Here is a 24,108-nt window from a genome sequence, read left to right as displayed (position 1 = left end):
ACTCTCATGTTTTAGCACGATAAAGGCCTTAGGTTATCAGTGTTCCTTTACCATGTCTGGGGTAAGAGAATAGAGAAAGGGAATTAACTGATATCTTTTATTTAGAATGCATAAGGGAATTAACTGAGATTTTTTTTAAAATTCAGGATGTATGGTCTTTGAATAAACTATTTGATATACTAACAAATATCTCAATTCTTCTATTTCCTGAAATAGTTTTATATATATATCAAAGAGTGATAGATATTTGCCACATATTGGTAAAAACAGATGCAATATAAACTAATGAACATAGACTTTTTAATAATGCATATATACCTGTTCAAATTAAACTTTTCTCATGAATTTTGTGGTGTGAGCCAATACAAATACACTGTGTAGTTCCCTGCTCCTCAACCATCGTCAGGAATAATTCCTGAGTTTAGAGCCAGGAGTAAACCCTGAACATTGCTGGGTGTGGCCCCACAAATAAATAATGTTTCTCTTGAGGGTCTAGAGAGATTACTGGAGGTAAAATGCTTGCCTTGCCAGAGTCTGGCCTCAGTTTGAATTCTTAGCTTCACATATGGTCCCTGAACACCACAATGAGTAAACCGTGAGTATACTGCCAGGTATGACCCCAAGGTTCCTCTCCCAAATGAAAAAAAGAGTAAGTGTGCGAAGAAGAATAGTACAGGGGTTCAGGTGCTCGCCTTGCACATGGCTGACTTCACTTTGTTCTCCAGCACTGTATATTTCCCCTGAGCACTGCCAGGAGCGAACCTTAAGCATAGAGCCCGGAGTAAGGTCTGAGCAACGCCTGGTGTGTCTCCCCCCAAAATAAAAGTAATAAATGTTTCACTTGAGATAAGTTTAACTTTACTTGCATCTGTGAGATGTAATTGATCGATCCTGATTATCTTTCAATTTTTCACATTGGTCCCATCATGCGTTATTATAGTAAAACACCATAACCAGAAAACTCACTTTGACATTGTCTTCTGTGTATGGTGTCATCACCAAAGTAAAATATAGAACAATTGGGGGGATTGTTTAAACCACACCCAGTAGTGCTCAGGAGCTCTGTGCTCTATGCTCAGGAGTGATCCCTGATGATGCTTGAGGGACCTTAGAAGGGTAGAACTGGGGTCAGTACATAGCTGCATGCAAGGCAAGGATCTTCTCTCCTATACTATTTCTTCTGCCCAAGATTGAGGGTAGGCTAGAATTGGGGCTCAGGGATTGCTTCTGGAGGTGTTCGGAGGACAATATGTGGTTGTGGGAGATTTACATTGGGGTTTGCTGCATACAAGGCAAATGCTTTAATTCCCTGTACTATCTCTCCAGCCTAGAACAACAATAACAAATCTTTTGTGCTTTGGTTGAAAAGCTAGAACCATATTCCTCCTTTTCCCTCTCCCTAACCACTGAAAACTACTAGTCTGTTCATCTCTTACAATTTTGTCATTTAAGAATGCAATTTCAATGGAATGATATAATACATACTTTCTGGGGGCCTGGGGCCACATTGACTGGTGCTTCAATGCAAGGGCCCAAGAATGTGGTGCTACTTGAGCTGTGAGATGCTGGGGATACTCAGGCCACTCCAATAGTTCTTGGAGCCTTCAGGGCCACACCTTGTGGTGCTCTGGGCTTCCAGGTCTCTACCTAGTGATGCTGAGGAATCAAACCAAGGCCTGCCACATTCCAGGCAAGCCCCCGAATCCCTATATATACTAGCCCAGTGACTTAGTTCCCCACCCTTACCTCAGTGCATGTTCGCTTGCTAGCTTTGTTGCAAAGTTTGTTCTTTCATTGATTTGCTTTTGCAGTCAAAAGTTACTTGTCCATATTTGTGTAGCTGTCTTTTAGGGGTCCTCTGTTCTGACACATTAATTGGTGTGTTCTTTTGCCAATACTTCACTGTCTTACTGGAGCCATTTATATCACTGCCATTTATGCAGCTCTGTATGAAACTTGAGCATCAGATATAATGACTCCTCCCACTTTATTCTGCTAGTTTCCAAATTTTTTTTTAGCCATTCTAGATCATGTACCTTTTCGTTTCAGTTTTAGAATAAGCTCAGCCATATTTATGAGACACTTGGAGGAGTTTTATGTTTTTAGGAGTTTCGTTAGACCTATATGGTGCAGTATTCGGTGAGGGGGTCCTCTTTTGGGGTTCTTAACACACAAGTAGGCGGTATTTCTTGATTTACTTAGACCTTGAATTAATTTCATCAGCGTTGTATTTTCCAAATGCAGATTCTAATGTATATTTTATTAGGTTTATTTGTGACTGTATAATTTCCTTGGAGCAATTATAATGGAATTTTGCTTTTAATTTCTGTGTTCACAGTTTTGTTAGCATATAGAAATAACATCTTCCTACAATCTTTACTGAGGCTAAGCTCACTAGTTGTCATTTTTCAATAAATCCCTTGGGATTTCTTCATAAACAATAATGTCATCTGCAAATATGACAGTATAAGTTTTATTTCACCATTTGTAACTTGGGTGCTTTTTACTTTGTTTTCTTGGCTTTTTACTCTGATTTGAACTTTCAACACCGTGTTAACTAACAGTGATGAGAATGGATATTCTTATTTCTGATCTTCATTTTGTGGATTTTTTTTTATTTATTTATTGAATCACTGTGGGAAAGGTTACAAAGCTTTCAGGTTTATGTCTCAGTCATGCAAATATCAAACACATTTCCCTTTACCAATACTTATTTTTTACCATGAAGAACCCCAATAAAACCCCACCCCCCACCCCTCCCCGTCCCTGTGAAGCAGATGAATTCTAGTTAACACTCTATCTGCTTTGATTAGATTCATTGTTTCAATAAAAGATTCACCACTATTATTTAGAGTTTACCCCCCCCCCCCCCAAATCAGACATGCTGAAAAAGCATTGTGAAGTGATTTGCTTTCTACGGCTGGGTTCAAGAATTAAATGTTGGTTTTGGATTTCTGCTCTTTTACCTATTGACCCTGGAAGTATTTCTACTGAAAGTCAGATAGTTAAGAAATTGGTTTCTGTGTTCTGGAGTCGTGGCCGTGCTGGAGAGCCGCTCGCGGGGGGCAACCGGTGGCCTCGGTAGGGCGTGAAGGGCGGACCGAAACGCCCCCCTTCCCATGAGGTTTTAGTCGCCCCCACACTCCCGGCTCATACCTGCTGTCCACAAGGCTCCCATGTGGCCGCCATCTTTCTTTCCAGAGAGGAGAGGGCGAATGGGGCAACACCCTTTACCCTCCGGCAGACTTGATGGCCTGGATCAATGCAGAGTCTGTTCACTTTTCTGCTCCAAGCTGCTGGGTTCTGCATTAAGTCCTTGTGCTTCTGGGGCCGTGGCCGTGCTGGAGAGCCGCTCGCGGGGGGCAACTGGTGACCTCGGTAGGGCGTGAAGGACGGACCAGAACGCCCCCCTTCCCAATGAGGTTTTAGTCGCCCCCACACCCCCGGCTCATACCTGCTGTCCACAAGGTCATTTTGTGGATATTATTTATCAAGTTGGAGAACTTTTCTTTCATCCCTGGTTTGCTAGTTTATCAGGTTCTTGAAGGAGTCAGTAGATATCATATGACTTACTTTCTTTCTCTGACTGCTGTGGATTTTGAATGTTGAATCAGTCTTGCATGTTTGAATAAATCCAACTTGATATATGGTTCTATTTATACATCTACATTACGCATATACATTGCCTGGAATAAGTTCAACAGTGGTATATGTAACTCTCTTTTTACACCCTGATTTTACTATTTTGTTGAGGCTTTTTGTGCCTGAGTTCATGAGCAATGTTGGTATGATAGTTTCTTATTTATTTTGTTTGTCTTTGTTTTTGGATTGGGGGCGTCTTTTTGGCTGTGCTCTGACTACTCATAGAGCAGTACTTGGGGAACTGTATGGTGCTGGGGATTAACCTTGGGGTTTCCGCATACAAAGCATGCACTCCAGCCCTTTGAACTATTTCTTTTGCCCCATAGTTTCCTTTTCTGGGTTTTTTTCCTTGTCAGGTTTTACTGTTAACATATCAGTTGTCTCAAAATGAATCAGAAAGTAGTTACTCCTATTCTAATTCCTAGAAGGGCTTGTATAAAATTGTTAATTTGTTTTTATTTTTTCTTGTATTTAGGGTTTACTGTAGGGTGCCGGTGTTTATGGTCCTCATATACAGTTACTGTGGCTCCCCACTGCCCAAATGCCCAGGATACCCTCCACCACCAGCATATGTTACTTCCAGTCCACAACTCACAACTTCGTCAAGTTCCATATATATATATATATGTTGCTTTTTTGGTCACACCCGGCAATGCACAGGGGTTACTCCTGGCTCTGCACTCAGGAATTACTCCTGGTGGTGCTCAGGGGACCATATGGGATGCTGGGAATCAAGCCCGGGTCGGCCATGTGCAAGGCAAATGCCCTACCTGCTGTGCTATTGCTCCAGCCCCTCGTCAAGTTCTTTAAATGCTTGGTGGAATTCTCCAGTGAACCCTATAACGCTGAAAAAAAAAATTAGAAATTTGTAAAACCACAAATCCAGTTTATCTGATAATTACTCAATTATTAATTAGCTTATTTCATTTTCTTTGTGTTTTATGCAAAACAGTTACTTTGTTTTATATCCTTTCCTTCATTGTTGTGGTTGATGATGTTACAGTGTCAGGGTTGTCTACACAGGCCTGACTGTTGTGCTTGCACATGCTTAGTTGTTGTGCTTGCTAGAAGTCACACTTACTGGCATGGCACTCACATCTTTTTTTTAATATTTTATTTATTTATTTATTTATTTATTTATTTATTTATATTAGTGAAACACCATGAGGTACAGTTGTAGACTTACAGGCTTTTGTGCTTGGGTTTCAGTTATACAATAATAGAGTACCCATCCCTCCACCAGTGCCCATTCTCCACCACCAATGATCCCAGTAGCCCTCCCACCCCCCCACCCCATCCTGCCTCTGTGGCAGGACACTCCCTTTTGCTCACTCTTCCATTTAGGGTGTTATAGTTTGCAAGAGGGGTATTGAATGGCCATTGTGTTCGGTCTATAGTCTACTTTCAGCATGCATCTCGCATCCCGAGCGGGTCCTCCAACCATCCTTTACTTGGTGTTCCCTTCTCTATCTGAGCTGCCTCTAGCCCCAGCATGTGCTGCCAGCTTTCAAGCCGTGGAGCAGACCTCCTGGTACTTACCTCAATTATTCTTGGGTGTTCAACTCCCATTCTGTTACTTTATATTCCCCAGATGAGTGCAGTCTTTCTATGTCTGTCCCTCTCTTTCTGGCTCATTTCACTTAGCATGATACTTTCCATGTAGAACCAATTGTATATAAATTTCATGGCTTCATCTTTTCTAACATCTGCATAGTATTCCATTGTGTAGATGTACCAAAGTTTCTTTAATCAGTCATCTGTTCTCGGGCACTCAGGTTTTTTCCAGATTCTGGCTATTGTGAACCATGGCACTCACATCTTTTACTTGCAGTACTCACTGTGGGTCACAACCCTTTTTGTGGTACTCACACCCACCTGGCCAAAGTGTGGCTAGAAGTGACTTGTACAGATCACAGATGGCAGAGCTGCCAGGCTCAAACATTGGGGCTGCCAGATCATGCTTGACACATGTATGATGCCAAGGATTTGAACTCATGATCGTCCACGAGGCAGGCTTCCTAAGCCACTGCACTATTCTTCCAAACCTTTGGTTTAGTTTTGATAGTTGGGGTTTTCAAAGAATTGCTCCATTTCTTCTAAGTTGTCAATGTTTTGCCCGTGGTATTCTCTTAGTCCTTATAACAGTTACTTGTTTATGGGGATCTTCCATTTTGTTTCCTTTTTTTCTTGTCCTTTCTCTTTTTATTCAATCTTGTTATGGTTTATCACTTTACTCTTTTTGAGGAATCAACTTCTTGTTTCAGTGATTTTTTTTCCATTTACTTATTTATTTTGCTGTTGTGGCAGTCACTCCAGGTTGTGCAGAAATATACATTCCTGGAGGTGTTTGGTGGTGGGGTAGAGTGCTTCATCATCTGTCATCTGTCCTCCCGTTGTTCATCGATTTGCTCAAGCGGACCCAGTAATGTCTCCATTTTGAGATTTATTGTTACTGTGTTTGGCATATGAATACGACACGGGTAGCTTGCCTGGCTTTGCTGTGCGGGCGAGATACTGTTGGTCGGGGTGGAGTGCTTACCAGAGTCAAACCCATCAGTGCTCCCTGGCCCCTGGAGTGCTGGGGTTTGAACTTAAGGACACAGACATGGAAGGCATGTCCTCTACCACTTGAGAAACAAAACCCCCGGTCCTTACCTTTTGATTGATGGTGTCTTAAATACTTCCTCTACAGACATTGAGGACCGCATTAGATGGTGTTAAAAGTTTTGCTTTAAGTATCAAATTTGGTGTATGAAATTCATGAGATTAAAGAGAGTCTTATCTCTCCCCCACCCACACTTTAGTTTTGCAACCCATTCTAATCTTCCTTTAGCTTGGGGGCTGCTCCTGATTTGGTTGGTGTTTTGGGGTCACTTTGAGCAGAGGATCATATATTTTGGGAGGGAGGGAGGGGAGACATCAAATCAGACTTGATGCGTGTAAGCATGCACTCAGCCCTTGAAGTCAGGTCCCTGGTCCATTTTAATCATTCTCTGTGGGGAAGGGTCTTGGGGACCACATCTACCTGTTCAGAGCTCTGTGTTCAGAGATCACACCTGACAGTGCCTGGTATTGAATTGGGGTCAGTGGAATGCAAGGCCTTAATCCCTATTTTATCTCTCTAGTTGCAGTTTAGTCATTCTTTGTTTGTGTTTTTGTTTTTGGACTACCTTCAGTGATGCTCAGGGCTTACTCCTGGCTCTGTGCTCAGGCCTCATTCCTCGCAGGCTCAAGGACCGTATTGGGGTGCTAGAGATCGAACTTAGGTTAGCAGTGTGCAAGGTAAGTGCCTTACCCCCTGCTCTATTGTTCTAGCCCCTATTCATTCTTTTTATTATTATTTTTTATTTATTTTATTTTATTTTTTGGTTTTTGGGTCACACCCGGCGATGCACAGGGGCTACTCCTGGCTCATGCACTCAGGAATTACTCCTGGCGGTGCTCAGGGGACCATATGGGATGCTGGGAATCGAACCTGGGTCGGCCGCGTGCAAGGCAAGTGCCCTACCTGCTGTGCTATTGCTCCAGCCCCCCTCATGCTTTCTTTTTTTTTAATTTACTTTTTTTTCTTCTTAAATTTTTATTAGTGAAACACCGTGAGGTACAGTTGTAGACTTACAAATTTTTGTGCTTGGGTTTCAGTTATACATTGATTGAATACCCATCCCTCCACCAGTGCCCATTCTCCACCACCACCAGTCCCAGTATCCCTCCCTCCCCTCATCCCCCCATCTCACCCTACCTCTGTGGCAGGGCATTCCCTTTTGTTATCTTTCTCATTTTGAATGCTGTGGTTTGCAAAAGAGACATTGAGTGGCAATCTTGTTCGGTCTATAGTCTACTCTCATCACGCATTTCCCATCTTGAAAGGAAACTCCCAACACCCTTTATTTGGTGCTCCCTTCTCTATCTGAGCTACCTTTTCCCCTAGCATGTGCGGCTGTCCTCAAAGCCATGGAGTAATCCTCCTGGTACTTATCTCGGCTATTCTAAGGTGTTATTCTCCTATTTTGTTACTTTATGTTCCCCAGATGAATGCAATCTTTCTATGTCTCTCCCTTTCTTTCTGACTCATTTCACTTAGCATGATACTTTCCATGTAGTACCACTTGTATATGAATTTCATGACTTCATCTTTTCTAACAGCTGCATGGTACTCCATTGTGTAGATGTACTAAAGTTTCTTTAACCAGTCATCTGTTCTCGGGCATTCAGGGTTTTCCCAGATTCTAGCTATTGTAAAGAGTCCTGCAATGAACAGACAAGTGCAGATGTCACTTTGACTATACTTTTTTGCCTCTCTGGGATATATTCCCAGGATTGGTATTGCTGGGTCAAAAGGGAGCTCAATTTCTAATTTTTTGAGAATCGTCCATACTATTTTCCAAAAGGGCTGAACCAGTCGGTATTCCCACAAGCAGTGAAAGAGAGTCCCTTTCTCGCCACATCCGCGCCCACACCAGTTGCTTTTGGTCTTTTGGATGTGGGCCAGTCTCTGTGGTGTGAAATGATATCTCATTGTTGTTTTGATCTGCATCTCCCTGATGATTAATGATGTAGAGCATTTTCTCATGTGCCTTTTAGCCATTCGGATTTCTTCTTTGAGAAAGTTTCTGTTCATTTCATTGCCCCATTTTTTGATGGGGTTGGGTGTTTTCTTCTTGTGGAGTTCAACCAGTATTTTGTATATCCTTGATATCAACCCCTTGTCGGATGTGTATTCGGCGAATATCCTTTCCCATTCTGTAGACTGTCTTTGTATTTTGGTCACTGTTTCTTTGGAGGTGCAGAAGCTTCTTAGTTTAAGATAGTCGCATTTGTCTATCTCTGTTTTCACTTGCTTGGCCAGTGGCGTGACATCTTTGAAGATACCATTAGCTTCAATGTCATGGAGGGTTTTGCCAACTTTGTCTTCAATATACCTTATGGATTCCGGTCTGATGTTGAGGTCTGTAATCCATTTTGATCTTACTTTTGTACTGGGTGTTAGGAACAGATCTCAGCCCACTTTTTTGCATGTAGCTGTCCAGTTTTGCCAGCACAATTTGTTAAAGAGGCTTTCCTTGCTCCACTTCACATTTCTTGCCGCCTTATCGAAGATTAGATGATCATATGCTTGGGGGGAGATGTCAACCCCAATGCATTCTTAAGGGCAAGTTTGCTAGCAAAACCTTCTCTTAGTTTTCTTTTACAGAGACAGTTCTTAATTTTTGCATCACGTTTTAGCTAGGAGCCACACTCTTGGTGCTAGGGGTGAGAGTGCGTACTGGTATGGATCTGAGGGAGTGTGTGAAGTTTTGCCTTGGCTCAGCGGAGCTGAGGGCCACTTGGACTACACCTGGCTTTGTTGGTAGGGGAGTTTGCAGTATTAGGGCTAGAACTCAGCCTCAGATATGCCTGGCAAGTGCTTTGCCACTTGACTTACCTCCCAGACCTTCTCCATCATTTCTGAAGAACATTTTTGCCAGTTAGAGAAGTATGAGTACTAGGCAGTTTATTCTTTCAGCACTTGAAAAGTTGGTGTGCTACTTCCTTTTGTTCTTTGATTTCTAATGAGAATGAGCTGACATTCAAATTCTTTTTTCCCTTTCGTTGAGGTGCTTGGCTTTTGAGCTTTTAGAAGGTTGACTTGGATTTCTTTGGATTTGTCTTGTGTGGTGTTTGTTCTGTGCTTAACCTTTTGAATCTATTGGTTTATGTCTTTTTGCTAAATTTGGACTTTTTCAGCCATTGTATTTTTTTCTTTGTTTATTTTTTTAAATGCTTTTTCCAGTCCATGTCTGATTGCCTTTTTGGAAGTCCAATAGCATAAGCTTTATGTTATATGTTGGAGTTCCACATGTCCCTGAACCTCTGTTTATTCCCCCATTTTTCTTTTCTCTGTTAAGATTGGATAATTGTGTGTGTATGTGTGTGTGTGTGTGTGTGTGTGTGTCACACCCCGATGTGCTCAGGGATGATTCCTGGCTCTGTGCATAGGGATCACTCCTCACTGACTTGGGGGACCATATGGGATGCCAGGTATTGAACCTGGGTCGGCCGAGTACAAGGCAAACACCTACTCACTGTACAATCCCTCCAGCCCCTGAGTAATTTCAATTCTAAGGTCACTGATTCTGTTCTTCCTTTTCAGTTGAATCTAGTTTTAATGTCAGCTAATTTTTTCATGTCAAACGTTTTTAAAATATCTTGTTTCTCTGCTGAGCGTTCCTGTTTGTTTTTCATTTGTTTTGAGTGTATTTGTAATGAATTGTTTATTGAGCTATTTGTATAATGGCTACTTTGACACTCTTGGCAGATAACCCTGACATCTCCATAATCTGTGTTAGCATCTCCCGGGTACCTTCTCCTTCTCGGTGAGGCTCTCTGGGGTCTTGGTATGATGAGCCATTTCTGTTGTAACCTGGACGTTTTGGCTATCCTGTCATTAGACGAATCTGATTTAACCGTCTGTTCAATCTAGCTCCCTTTGACACAGCTCTGGCAAGGGAGCGGTGGATGCCAGATGGGAAGGGAATTTCATTTTCCTCATTTCTCTTCCACAGACACCCAGGGACTGGGGGTTGTTCTGCTGGTGTGGGTGGGAGCTTGACGCCCCGCTAGGCTTCAGCTGACCACCTGGCTGGCAGGGTCAGGCGGGCTGTGTTCCTGCCACTCACCTGGGTGGCGCCTGGCACCTGAGCTGGTGTGCACTGTTGCGTTTTGAGGAGAACGATCACTGTAAAACTGTTTCGTCTACCTCCTAGCATCCGTGGAGCTCGAGAGAGGCAGCTCCTTTTGTTGTGGTGGTTGGAGCTATTTTTCGTCTCTGCTCACGGGTGTTTCTGGGTCGCTCTCCGTGCAGGCTTCTCCCCGGGTGTGGGCCGGGGTGGGGGTGCACGGAGAGCTCCTCACTTGGATCCCGGGCGCCTGCCCGGCAGAGAGGCTCGCTGATGGGCACTGGCTCATTGTCCCTCTCGGTCCTGTGGGCACGCCCTGGCAGGGAGCAGTGAGCTGCTGTCTGCTGCTGGGATGAAAGCCCCTTCTGACGGCTGTGCCCGGCACGCTCCCGTTCGCCCACACAGGGCAGCCCCTCAGTCATCAGACTGGTCTTAGGGGGATTGCTTTTATCTGCCGTGTGTGTATGTGTGTGTGGCATGCACAGTTTTCCCATTGATATTTCACAGGACCTAGGCTGCTTAAACTGTTTTCCACTTGCAAACCCCTTTCGTCTGAGAAGTTTTGGTACAGTGCGTAGGGTGGGTAGCACTGTAGCACTGTCCTCCCGTTGTTCACCGATTTGCTCGAGCGGGCCCAGTAACGTCTCCATCGTGACACTTGTTGTTACTGTGTTTGACATATTGAATATGTCACGGGGGCTTGCCAGGCTCTGCCGTGTGGTTGGGATACTCTCGGTATCTTGCTGGTCTCTCCGAGAGGGGCGGAGGAATCGAACTCGGGTCGGCCGCATGCAAGGCAAACTCTCTACCCACTGTGCTATCACTCCAGCCTGTAGGGTAGGTAGGAATGTTTATTTTACTTTATTTTTTATTTATTTATTCTTTGCTTTTTGGGTCACACCCAGCGATGCACAGGCATTACTCCTGGCTCTGCACTCAGAAATCACTCCTGGTGGTGCTCAGGGGACCATATGGGATGCTGGGAATCGAACCTGGGCCAGCTGCGTGCAAGGCAAACACCCTATCCGCTGTGCTATCTCTCCAGCCCCAGGAATGTTTATTTTAAAACAAAGTTTTAAAAAAGCTCCATGACTCATTATAGGGTCTCTGCCCACAGTGTAAGAAACTCAGTCGGGGTCCGTAGAGCTAGTGCAGTGGGTAGGGTGCATGCCTGGCACACAGCAGACTGGGGTTCAGACAGTGGCATCCTATATAGTGCCCTGAGCGCAGAGCCGGGAGGAAGCCCCGAGCATTGTTGGTGTGGTGGTGGTGGTGGTGGGGGGGGGTTGAAGATGGTAGGAGGGAGGGGATGGAGGGGAGAAAGGAAAAGGAAGACAGATGGACTCTTTGTTTGTGACAGTGGGCTTTTTTCCCCGTTTGTCGTTGGTTCCAGGTTGGACGCTTCTGCAACGCCATATGGGAGAAGACCAGGAAACCCAGGGGCACAGTGCTGTGGTGTTCCTAAGTCCCCAAACCCCTGAGCATCAGACTCCCCCTTTCTCCCTGCCTCACTAGGCTGATCATGGTTTTATGTATATTATTAGAACTTTATATGAATGTGCATTTGTGTTTCTATATTATATACACATCTGCTTTATGTGGTAGTGGCATCGATTTCTTCTCATTTGCTATCAAGCTGGCCAGTGCCTGAGCCCTAGTATTATATATAGGAAGGACTAAGACACAACGTTTACCTTCAGAGACTTCTGTTTTCTAGAGTTACAAAGACCCGTGAGATGGATCTTTAATTGTCCCCAGGACACTTGGGTAGATGACACTCATAATGTTTTGTTGTAGAAATAAAGCTAATTCTAGCTCCACACCATTTGGCCTATGGCTGTGTTGGCGATCCCTGGCTTCCCATTGGCTAGGAAAAGGCTCTTCATGAGGTAATCAGAGCTGGTTTGTGAGGTAATCAGACGGTTGGGTGAGGGCCTCCCCTGCTTAACCTTGTTGTTACTGTGGTTATTATTGCTTATTATTTGAGTTACCACTTAGCCTTTGGCCCAAGCATCTCGGTAACAGTGTTTCTCTGGAGCCGGCTCTCCAGGCTGCGGGCTTAGCAGTCATACAATACTCTCTTATAGCACCAGTATAGTCTGAGGTACTGTCTGCCTCATGCAGCATCTGCAGTCCCTCTGGTTTACCAATCCTGGAGGGATATTCAACCTCTTTGATTTTAGTCTGTTAGATGGGAAGTTCAGCACCACTACCATTGTGAGTCTTGGCCTTATTAACCATATTTTAAAAGTTACAGTCAAGGGGGCTAGAGCAATAGCACAGTGGGTAGGGTGTTTGCCTTGCATGCGGCTGACCTGGGTTCGATTCCCAGCATCCCATATGGTCCCCTGAGCACCGCCAGGAGTGATTCCTGAGTGCAAAGCCAGGAGTAACCCCTGAGCATCGCCGGGGGTGACCCAAAAAGCCAAAAAAAAGTTACAGTCATATTTTGGATTTATTTATATATATATATATGACATTTTCTGCTACTTTAGTTGCTATTTTGTTCCAATGCAGGTGGTAGAATTACTAGAAGGACATGATCCATAAGTCAGTTAGAGGAATATTATCCATGCCTTTTGATTTAAATTCAAATTTAGGGACTTACTGTCAAGCATTGTGATATTGATGTCTTTCATTCAAAAACATTAAGCTGTCCTTGACCTTCCTTTTTTCAGTGAAAATATTTAATTTTTCTCATTCACTTAAGTTGAGGAATCAAGTTTCATTTTTATACACAGTCTATGTACTTGGTATTATAATCTTGACAATTTGTTCTATTCCTTATAAACACAATGCTGAATATAAATTTTCTTCATTGTTTGTTAGAGAGTAATGTATAATTTCTCCTAAAGTCATTCGCTAATTTGTGTTTTTTTTTCCTTAAATTTCCACAAGGGCTTAGCCACGATTTGATTTACATGTAGCAGTTACTATTTTTCAAAATTGTTGATTTTTCACATGCCATTTGCTTTTATTCCTTTTTGATCTTATAAAGACTCTTTGTTAGTTTCAACTTAAGAGAAACCACAGGAGTGAGCTTTAAAACTTAAAATTATTTCAGAATGCAGACATGTGTTAAAGCACATGCTATCTTGAGTCCCGTTGTATGTTTGGGATAAAGGGGGGACATAATATGTTTTTTTTTTTGCTTTATTTTGGGTCACACCCGGCGATGTCCAGGGGTTACTCCGGGCTCATGTACTCAGGAATTAATCCTGGCAGTGCTCGGGGATCATATGGGATGCTGGGAATCGAACACTGGTCAGCTGTTTGCAAGGCAAATGCCCTACTCACTGTGCTATCGCTCCAGCCCCCACAATATGGTTTCTGCCCTTGAGGAGTTCACAGAATGTCAGAGAATAAAGTCATTCACTTCAAGGCTCAGTGGTTGGTCCTTTTATTTTTTTAATTTGCTTTTTTTAATTTTTATTTTTAAAAAATTTTTATTAGTGAAACACCATGAGGTACAGTTGTAGACTTAGAAATTTTTGTGCTTGGGTTTCAGTTATACAATGATCGAGTACCCATCCCTCCACCAGTGCCCATTCTCCAAGTGGTTGGTCCTTTTAATACAATGACATGTCAGTCTTTTCTCTGAGAGTTATACTTAGAATAATGTAGTGGAACGTAGAATAACTTACGTATCTCACTTCTGTATGGCATTTCCGGCGTCTCTTTTGACCTCATCTCTTGGTCATCAGAGATACTGTCATGGGAGGTGCTTAGAGAAGTAGAACTGACCAACTCTTCTTCTCAACCTTTTGGAGCGTTTCTCTGCCCAGTCTTAGGGGATGGAGTCAAAAGAGGCACCCGGCTCGTGGGTCTTCATTAGGATCCTGGCTGGGAAATGTAGCAGAGCGGCGGATCAGACTCCAGGTGCCCTTGGGTAAGAGCTTGCTTTGAAGTGTGGATACAACAAATGATCCAAAGAAAACAAAAATGGATTTTTGATTTTATTTTTTTATTATACTACACTTGATCTTAGCCAAAAGGCCGAGAAGCGATTGATAGCACAGCGGTAGGGCGTTCGCCTTACAAGCGGCCAACATGGCCGACCCGAGTTCGATTCCTCCACCCCTCTCGGAGAGCCCGGCAAGCTACCGAGAGTATTCGATATGCCAGACACAGTAACAACAAAGTCTCCAATGGAGACGTTACTGGGCCCGCTCGAGCAAATCGACGATCAACGGGAGGGCCTTTACCTTTACCTTTTATTTTTTTATTAAATTTGATGTGTACAATTGTGTAAGTTTATTGCTCTATGCACAGCATGTTGCTTCAGTATTTATATATAGTAATAGAGTTGCCAATTAGAATTTTTTTTGGGGGGGGGTATTGTTTTGTTTTTGTGTTACATCTGGAGGTGCTTAGGGCTTACTCCTGGCTCTGTGCTTGGGGGTTACTCCTGGTGGAACTTGGAAGATCATATGTCGGGGATCGAACCCTAGTCAGCCTCATACAAAGCAAGCTCTCTTCCTACTGTATTACTGCCCTGGCCCCCAAGGACTTTTTGTTTTGTATACATGCCCGCAAATTTCATCAGTTTATTACTGAATAAAAGCGAAGTAGAATCAGTCATTCCTTTTTTGTTTTTGTTTTGGGCCACCCATGACAGTGCTTAGGGACAGCTCCTGGTTCGGTGTTCAGGGAGGTGCTGGGGGGTGCATATGTGATTCTGGGGATCATACTCAGGCCTCTTTCATGTAAAGCATGTGCTCCAGCCCATTGAGCTATTTCTTCAGCCCTTGAGTTAGACATTCTTGAGCACTGATTTTATTACCATTGAGCTATTTCTCCAGCCCTTGAGTTAGACATTCTTGAGCACTGATTTTATTACCATTTTTGCTCTACCATGTCTATCCTTTGGAGAAGGAATGAGTTATTTTGTTAGAGCTCTGAGGAAACAGTGAACAACTTGTTTCTATAGCAACTCTGCTGTTGTTAGTTTTCTGTACGTTGTTTACTCATACATACATGACTTAAACTCAAGTATGCTTGCTTGGATGGCATCTGTATAACTTGAAGAACAGGCAATTGAGTCTGTAGTAAGTTGCCTTCACAACTTGAACAGAACAATATCTTTTTCTCTCCACTTGGACTCCATTCATTTTGTTGATCTTTAGTCCACAATTTTTAAAACTTTCTTGGTTTTTTTTCTATTGACTGACTGGTAAAGATGACCCAGGTAGGTCAGGATTGATAAAGTCAAGTCTAAGTGCGTTTCTCTATGTTGTGGATGCTAAGGCCCTGCAGACTCACTGAGGCAGCCATCAAGCTGCCTCTGAGAGTCCCTTGATCTATATGTGTGGGTATTAACTCCTGCCACCCAGGTAGCCAGGAGATGTCATCCTCAGACTGGGGTGAGTTTATGCTCTTTTTAGTAAAAGAAAGTCAGTTCCAACCTCTCCTGGGGCCCAGGTCTTTGCCTTTGTTGCAGAAAAGAATTAGAGAAGACATACGGTAAAAGAAAGTTTTGTAAGGGAGACAGCATGGGCAAACTCAGAGCTTCTGTAAGGTCTGGGAATTTAATTTTTATTTTTTTCAGTCTGCATTTATTTATTAATTATTTTAATTAATTTATTTCGAATACCCATCCCTCCACCAGTGCCCATTTCCCACCACCACGAATCCCAGTATCCCCCCCATCCCACCCTGCCTCTGTGGCAGGGCATTCCCCTCTGTTCTCTCTGTCCTTTTGGGTGTTGTGGTTTGCAAAAGAGTTAAGCCTGATTTTCAGGGAGAAACGTTGGATGATTTACTTTCCATTGATTACTTTGTATATATCCTCATAGGTCTGGGAATTTTAAAGGACTCTTCTAAGCATGGACTGAATACTCTTGAGGAAGTTGGAAGGGCTTTTCTAGGATAAGCTGGGTCATTGTGTAGAGATTTCTTGACATTGATGTCCTACCCCGTCTTTTTCTGACATGTAAGGTAAATTTTCAACTGTCATGGGTAATGGAGAAGAGGGTTATGGTGATTTTATTGCAGTTATATTCTAATGCAGTAAAAGGTCAGATTGTGGGCAAGTTGTCTGCTGTTTTTAATCTTTTCTAATTCCAACCAGTTCATCCACATGACATCTTTGGTTCTTATGATTAGAGGGTGGATTAAGCGGAAGTGGCCAGACCGTCCAGATGGGTGTTTTCTGAACCTCACTTCCCTGACTCAATATTTTTGGAGTACTTGTTTGATATATCTTTGGTCAATAAATTGGTTTCTTTCTCCGACCTTTTTTCTCTCACCATGGCTCCAAATAAGGGAGTAGGGAGGGGGCAGTAAATGGTTAAAGCCTATGGCTAGCAAGTACCCACCAACGTTCAATTTTCAGCATCACATGGCCGCACCACTTGCTGCAGTTTCGCAGATCCCTGAGCTCTGTTGGGTGGGTTCTAGGAAGCCCCCAGCACCCCGGGGGTAGCCAGAGTATCTGCTGTTCAACAGAGCCTGAGCAGCGTTGCATTTGCGGGCCTTTGCACTGAACTGTTGGTTCACTGAATAATTACCGATAAGGCCTCCAGGGTTCCTGAACACCACTTGGGAAGTCCTTCTCCCCCCTCCCGCCCCGCCAAAGAGAGTGAGTGGGGTGAATGCCTCTTTGTAGGGAAATGCCTTTTTATTACTAGAAAAATGAAAGATGACACTTCCATGAAAGATGACACTTCCAGATACCAGTGGAATGTGGGCAGAGATGGAGATGGAGTTAGGGCAGGGATGTCTTTACCTTCTCTCTCCTGTTGTAATACCACAAACTCAGGATACTAAAAATTATGGCTTTGGAAACCATTATATTGAGGGCAAAGCTAAATGTGAAGGAACCACACACCTTACCTTACAAGGCTGCCTCTTCCCAGTGGAAGAGTGTCTTATAAAGTGTGTCTTGGTATGGTTAGGTGGAGAGAGAATTCCTGGACCTCCTTCAGCATCTGAGTAGCTTCTAAGAAATTCTGAATTTGCCACACACCCAAATAGTTAACTTGAGGGGCTTGTGCCTATCAACATTATGGTTCGTGACCAGATCTCAGATGTGACGTTATGGAATCTCAACATCATAATGAATCTCTGTCTCTTCAACACCAGTTAAAGTTGAGAAGCATCCACATTCTACCAGACCAGACTTTGTGGACAATTAATCGGTAGTATAGGACTGAGTATATGTCCCCATGAAGGTCCAACGTCTGGATCTATGAGATTTATTTTTTTTATTGAATCACCGTGAGCTGCACTTACAAAGCTTTCATGTTTGACTTTCAGTCATACAATGATTGAACACCTATCCTTCCACCAGTATACATTTTCCACCTCCATTGTCCCCAATATCCTTCCCCCCACATCCCACCTTGCCCCCTGCCTATATGGCAATTTCCTTCTTCCTGTCTCTACTTTTGGGCATTATGGTTTGCAATACAGATGCCGAGAGGCCATCATGCTTGGTCCTTTATCTACTTTCAGCACACATCTCCCATCCCGGTGATCCCTCCAACCATCATTGACTTAGTGATCCTTTCTCTATTCCAGCTGCCTTCTCTCCCTGCTCGTAAGATAGGCTTCCAATCGTGGAGCAATCAGTCTTCCTTGGGTGCTAGTCTTATAATATTTTATACTTCACAAATGAGTGCAGTCATTCTATGTCTGTCCCTCTCTTTCTGACTCATCTCACTTAGCATGATACTCTCCATGACCATCCACTTAGAAGCAAATTTCATGACTTTATCTTTCCTAACAGCTGCATAGTATTCCATCTTGTAGATGTACCATAGTTTCTTTAACCAGTCATTTGTTCTCGGGCATTTGGGTTGTTTCCAGATTCTGGCTATTGTGAACAATGCTGCAGTGAACATACGGGTGCAGATGTCATTTTTACTGTGCTCTTTTGCACTCTCGGGATATATTCCCAGAAGTGGTATTGCTGGGTCATATGGAAGCTCAATTTCTAGTTTTGGGGGGGATGTCCATATTGTTTTCCAAAGAGGCTGGACCAGTCAGCTTTCCCACCAACAATGAATGAGAGTCACTTTCTCCGCACATCCGCAGCAGCGCTGGTTGTTCTTGTTCTATGAGAATTTTTATCTTACCACAGTGAAATTCTATATGTCCATTTTTATGCAGAGCCCCCAATTGACATATTGCTAAGAAGCAAGGAGAAAATCAGAAAAACTGAGTGTTTACCTGAGACTGTAAAACAGAAGGGACAGAACTACCATAGAATACGAATTACAGTCAAGGAAGGAGATAGGAAAGCAATGCTTAATCGGTTATAGAAAATTAAAAAGCTCAATTGTCTTGGCACATCTTAGGTTTAGTCTTTGAGGATGGAGTTCCAGCATTCAAATGTAAATTTGGTGCTCTTTGTTCACTAGTGAGCACTGCTTAAGTTCAATGACTGTCTGATTGAAGTGGTAGATTGTCGGCATTTGGCATGTGCAATTAATGCTACCTTTGTTTCAGGTTCTTGATCAGTTAAAGTAGAATTTTTTATTTTCTAATTACCTACTCATTGTTATAAAATAAGGGCAAAATGAAACAAAATTGTAAGAAACTGCATAATACATAATGGTTCCTATTCCTGGCTGCCATGCTGTCTGGCAGGCGTCTTTGCCATGGGAAATTTCCATTCATTTGCTGATAGAGCAGAGTCTGCATGTGTTGCGGATGTGAGAGCTTGAAAGCATTTGCATATAATGTCTGAGCCATGTGGGTTATGTGAAAAGCAAATGTATCTTTTGTATAATCTATGAATCAAAATCGTTTTAGAAGCTCAGGTGTCTCACTTCTTATTGAAAAGCGTTGCTGTTTGCTCTGCCAAATAGGCTAGAGATATTTAAAAATTTTTATCTTGAGGCTGGAGAGATAGCACATCGGGTAAAGCGTTTGCCCTGCACGTGGCCAACCTGGGTTCATTCCCAGCATTTCATATGGTTTCCCGAGCACCTCCAGGAGTAATTCCTGAGTGCAGAGCCAGGAGTAACCCCTGTGCATCACCTGGTGTGACCCAAAAAGCAAAAAAAAATTTTTTTAAAAAATTTTATCTAATCAGTAATATTAACATAGGGTAGACCAGCATTCTTTAACCTTTATATATCTGTGAATAGGCACCAGCCGTAAACTACTAGGGTAGACAATTTGTGGAAGTGAATTATTTTGAGAAGGCTCATTTTAAATTTGATTTTCTTGAAATCAAATTTATATACAAGAATATACAAACAGCAGGCACTCTATCCATGAGGAATATGTTCCAAAATCCCAGTAGTTGCCTGAAACCTCAGATAGTACATAACCTTCTTTAGAAAACGTTTTTTTTTGGTCCTGTATATAATATACACACCTGTTGGACTATTGGGCACAGTAAGATGTGCAAAAATAATAATAAAATAAATTACAGCTACATACTGTAATTTGAGTTCTATAATGTGGGGTCTCCTCCACAAGATACCTATTGGTGCCTAGCACTTTTGGACTGCAGTTTACTGAGAGTGGCTGAAATTACAGAAAATTAAGCATGGATATAAGCGAACTACTTCCTGTACTTCAATATTAATATATTTAAACTATACCAATTTAAATATGTTGTTTTGTGTGGACTTGTTTCCTTAGTTCATCACTGTTACATCCTTTGAAATACATAGGTTGATAGTGATAAACTAACAGGTCATGTTAATAGTATTTGCAGGGACCTGGGACACAGATTAAAGGACTTGAGCATATGGTTTGCCTGCAGGAGCCTGAGGTTCAATCTTGGTCATCCCCCAAGCACCACTGGGTGGGCGCATCCCTTCCCCTCCCAAAGTATTTACAAAGGAGTTCTGGGTCTGTAGGTTTGTTTGCATTTATCAACTAAATAGCCCTAGACAAACGTTTTTTATTCTTGTGTTTGTGACTCACAAATGTCAGATATCCAGGTGGGTCCAAGTTTCATAGCATACTGGATATATTGACTTTTAATGTTCAAATAAAAAAAGGGTTCAAGGAAAACCTGCTGCAGGAAGTTCAGTGTCTTTCTTAAGAATGTGACTTACAGGGCTGGAGCAATAGCACAGCGGGTAGGGACTTGCCTTGCACATGGGTGACCCAGGTCGATTCCCAGCATCCCATATGGTCCCCCGAGCACCACCAGGAGTGATTCCTGAGTGCATGAACCAGGAGTAACTCCTGTGCATTGCCGGGTGTGACCCCCCCCCCCCAAAAAAAAAAAAGAATGTGACTTACAATCTCAAAGAGACTGGAGCCACTGAATTGGCCCACAATTGCAGCTGTATGACATCTCCAAATTTCACAGTACCAACAGCTCAGTAAGAGCACAGCAGATTAGATGGGAAAGTTGAGTAGAATCCCACTAAGCTCAGTGAGCAAAAACAGTAGCATAGAAGGCTTAACTAGCACCAAAGAGGCCAGTAAATCCTCAGACAGTGATGTTAGTAACATCATTGCGAGACAGAACAGTTTTCACAAATTTTCTTTAACTGAACTATATTTTGCTAACTCCATTTGCCATTTTGTTGTAAACAAGCAATGCAAAGTAGAATACTTTGTTCCTACTAAGGAGGCAGGCTTGGGGGTTGGATGGGAAAGTGGGAACAATGGTGGAGGAAGGTCACACTGGTGATGGGATTAGTATTGGAACACTGGAGACATGGAACAACTATTATTATTATAACAACTTTGTAAATCAGGGCATTTAAATAAAATTTCAAACATTAAAAAAAAAAGAATGTGTTTTTCATTTTCAAGTAAGTCTCTGCCTTTGATTTTCTGTTCTGCGTGGTCCAAGCTTGGCCCTCCCCTCCACTCCCTTTCTCTCAAAGTATAGCTAATGCATAATGGCTGGATATGATGTTATTGGCCCAAGTAGTAACTGGCTAGTTTACACATTACTAGTTTACATTACTAGGGGTATGTCACACAGCACAGTTACTAATTACTACTCGTTAGATGTCTCTGTTTTCGTATATAAACTTACATGCCATGATCTTTCTGTCACAATAGAAAGAGGGTGACAATAAAGGAGTACAATTCTTACTTTCTGTTATTTCATGTGGGAGAATAAATGAATAAATATCAACAATTTGTTTATGCTGGTGCATCTTTGCTGTGACTCCATAAGCATCGGCATGATCTCATAAAAGCTATAGAAGAAATTTTTCTTTTTCGTGTGGGTGGTTTTCAAGGCCTACCCCTGGATCTGTACTCGGGGATCACCCTTAGTGGGACTCAGAGGACCATATGGCATGCCAGGGATCGAATCTGAATTGGACACATGCAAGGCAAATGCCTTAACTACTATACTATCACTCTAGCTCTTGTCGAAGAAATTTTTGATAGAAAGAATGCAATATTGGTTTTCAGCATTAGAACAATTGTTTTAGGCATCATGATTTATAATACTGATAATGGTAGGGTTTTATGCATAAAACATTCTAGTACCACACTCCATCAAAGTGTTCACGTGTCTTCACCATTGTCCCCGTGTCCCTCACAGTCCACCCCGCACACATACGCTGCAGTAGTATGCTTCCTACTGAAGGCCAGGTCTCAGGTTCTGTTGCTTTGGGGCATTTAAAAATGTTTCCCTACAGTGTTCTTTTTTTTTTTAATATCCCACATATGAGAGAGATCATTCTGTATCTGTCCCTTGCCTAACTTCATTCTGCATGGTATTCTCCACATCTATTCGTGTGACAGCGAATTGCATGATTTTACATTTTCTTATAGCTGAGCAGTGTTTATATATATATATATGTATATATATATATATATATATATATATCATAGTTTCTTTAGCCAATCATCTGTTAGTGGATGGGGTTGTTTTCAGATTCTGGCTATTGTGAATAGTGCTGCAATGTGCATAGGAGTCCAAGTGTCTTTTCTGAATAAAATTTTTGGAACTAAGGGGTAGTTGCCAAGAAGTAGAGTTGCTGAGTCATATGGAAGCTCTATTTTCTATTTTTTGAGACGTGTCCATTTTGTTTTCCAGAAACATTGAGCCATTGGATATTTCCTCCATCAGTGAATGATGGTCCCTTTTTCCTATATGCATATCAATACTGGTCGTTTTTGTTCTTTGTGATGTGTGCCCATCTCAGTGGTGTGTGGTGATACCTCGGTGGTGTGTTGTTATTTTTGACTTGCCATATACTTTTAAGATCTAAAAGAAGTCAGAGTAGCCAAGCAGCAGAATAGGTAGGTTCTAATCAGGAAAATGTAATCTGGGGCTGGAGCTAAGTACCTTATCTTGCACACAGCTGAACTGGATTCAATCCCCGGCATCCTATATGGTCCCCCAAGCACCACCAGGAATAATTCCTGAGTTACCAGGAGAGCCAGAAGTTACCCCTGAATATTGCTAAATGTGACACTTCCCCCACGCCCCAAATGTAATCTTCCTAAGAGCTATTTCTCCATGGACTTCTGGAGAAGGTTTTAAATTTAAAGGATCTTGTGTTTCCTTTTATCATCTTATTTTTTGGAAGCTTCTAAAGCAATGTCTGGTGAGGATGGCTAAGGTTTAACAAGCAAAGGTGACCTAGGAAGGGAACCAGCGATCGTTCCAGTAGGCTCATGTGGGCCTTGCTTGGCCTGTGAAGAGATTGTGGCATAGTCATCATGGCTGAGGAACTAGGGGAGAGTTCTCAGCAGAATGAGGGTGGGGGGAGGGTGGCAGTAAAATCAGATTTCCATTTCCAAACAATCTTGCAAGTTCTGTATCTTAGAAGAATTAGGAGGCTCAGCAGGAAATCTGTGGCCTTGAAAGGTAGCAATTCACCCATTTGGAAAAGATGTAGCAGGCAAAACCCCACTGTGCTTGGTGAGAGGCAGAGTGGATTTGAGGTACCATAAAGGGAGATATCCAGAGGGAGCCTAAATTTCGAGTCAGCGGTCACTGAGATACAAGGACAGAAGACAGGACCAGATTCAGATGATGGGTGCCGAGGGTGAAGATGGGTAGGTGTGTTATCTAAGTAGTTAATACTCATCCACCCTTGTTTTACTCCTGTTATGATTTATGAAGGACCAATCCAGACCAGGAGCTGCTCCAGTGATTTATGAAGGGATGTTCTAGACCAGAAGTGGTAAAAGGCGTTTCATTTTTTAATGGGAATAAATGAGAAAATAGATTCCGTTCCATCAGAATTTTATTATTAACTTGATTTGAAGGTAGTTGCTTTCTGTGAGTTTTTCTTTGTTAGATCCTACACTGTCTTTTTTCTTTGACTGCCTACTGTCTCCTGTTCTTAGTAATGTATTCATATTTTCATAAGGCTGACCTCTTTTTAGAGGCCGAGCATGAAATAAATTTATTGAGTTTTCCTCATAATGCTTTTGAAATGTAAGCATTTTCTTGAAATACCCTTCGCATACAAATTACGAACAGCTGAGAGTTTCCACCAGTATTTGCGGTGACCTTATCCCTGTAATGTGAACCTTTGTAAGCACTTTGCTCGCTATTGGTGCGTGCTTTGTATGACCCTGCTAAATTGTTTTTTGGTTGAATAAAAACATCCCTGCCTGTTTAGTAAAGACAGTAATAGGTTTCTTCATAGCTTTGGTATAATTCACTATGCAATATTTTAATGAACCTCTGTTACAGAAGTATTCATAAAAACAATTGTTTTATAAAAAGGCCAATGTAGACATTTTAGTGCTGTCTCTGAGTTAATTTTTTTTCTTTTTGGGTCACACCTGGCGATGCACAGGGGTTCCTCCTGGCTCTGCACTCAGGAATTACTCCTGGTGGAGCTCAGGGGACCATATGGGATGCTGGGAATCGAACCCAGGTCGGCCTTGTGCAAGGCAAACACCCTAC

At 42.5% G+C, this 24,108-nt stretch overlaps 1 protein-coding gene and 1 pseudogene across 3 annotated transcripts in view; one reads left to right on the top strand and one right to left on the bottom strand.

The window, feature by feature from the left end:
* The window catches only part of CDKL5 (cyclin dependent kinase like 5), a 223,138-nt gene that overhangs the window by 106,393 nt on the left and 92,637 nt on the right, over nt 1–24,108 (top strand). The window lies entirely within an intron of this gene.
* Nucleotides 14,176–14,309, bottom strand: LOC130039471 (uncharacterized; annotated as a pseudogene).

Source organism: Sorex fumeus, unplaced genomic scaffold (assembly GCF_029834395.1).
Source record: "Sorex fumeus unplaced genomic scaffold, SorFum_2.1 ptg000086l, whole genome shotgun sequence".
Classification (NCBI taxonomy): Eukaryota; Metazoa; Chordata; class Mammalia; order Eulipotyphla; family Soricidae; genus Sorex; species Sorex fumeus.
Note: the sequence above shows the minus strand (reverse complement) of the source record. Positions and strands in the feature narration are given on the sequence as shown.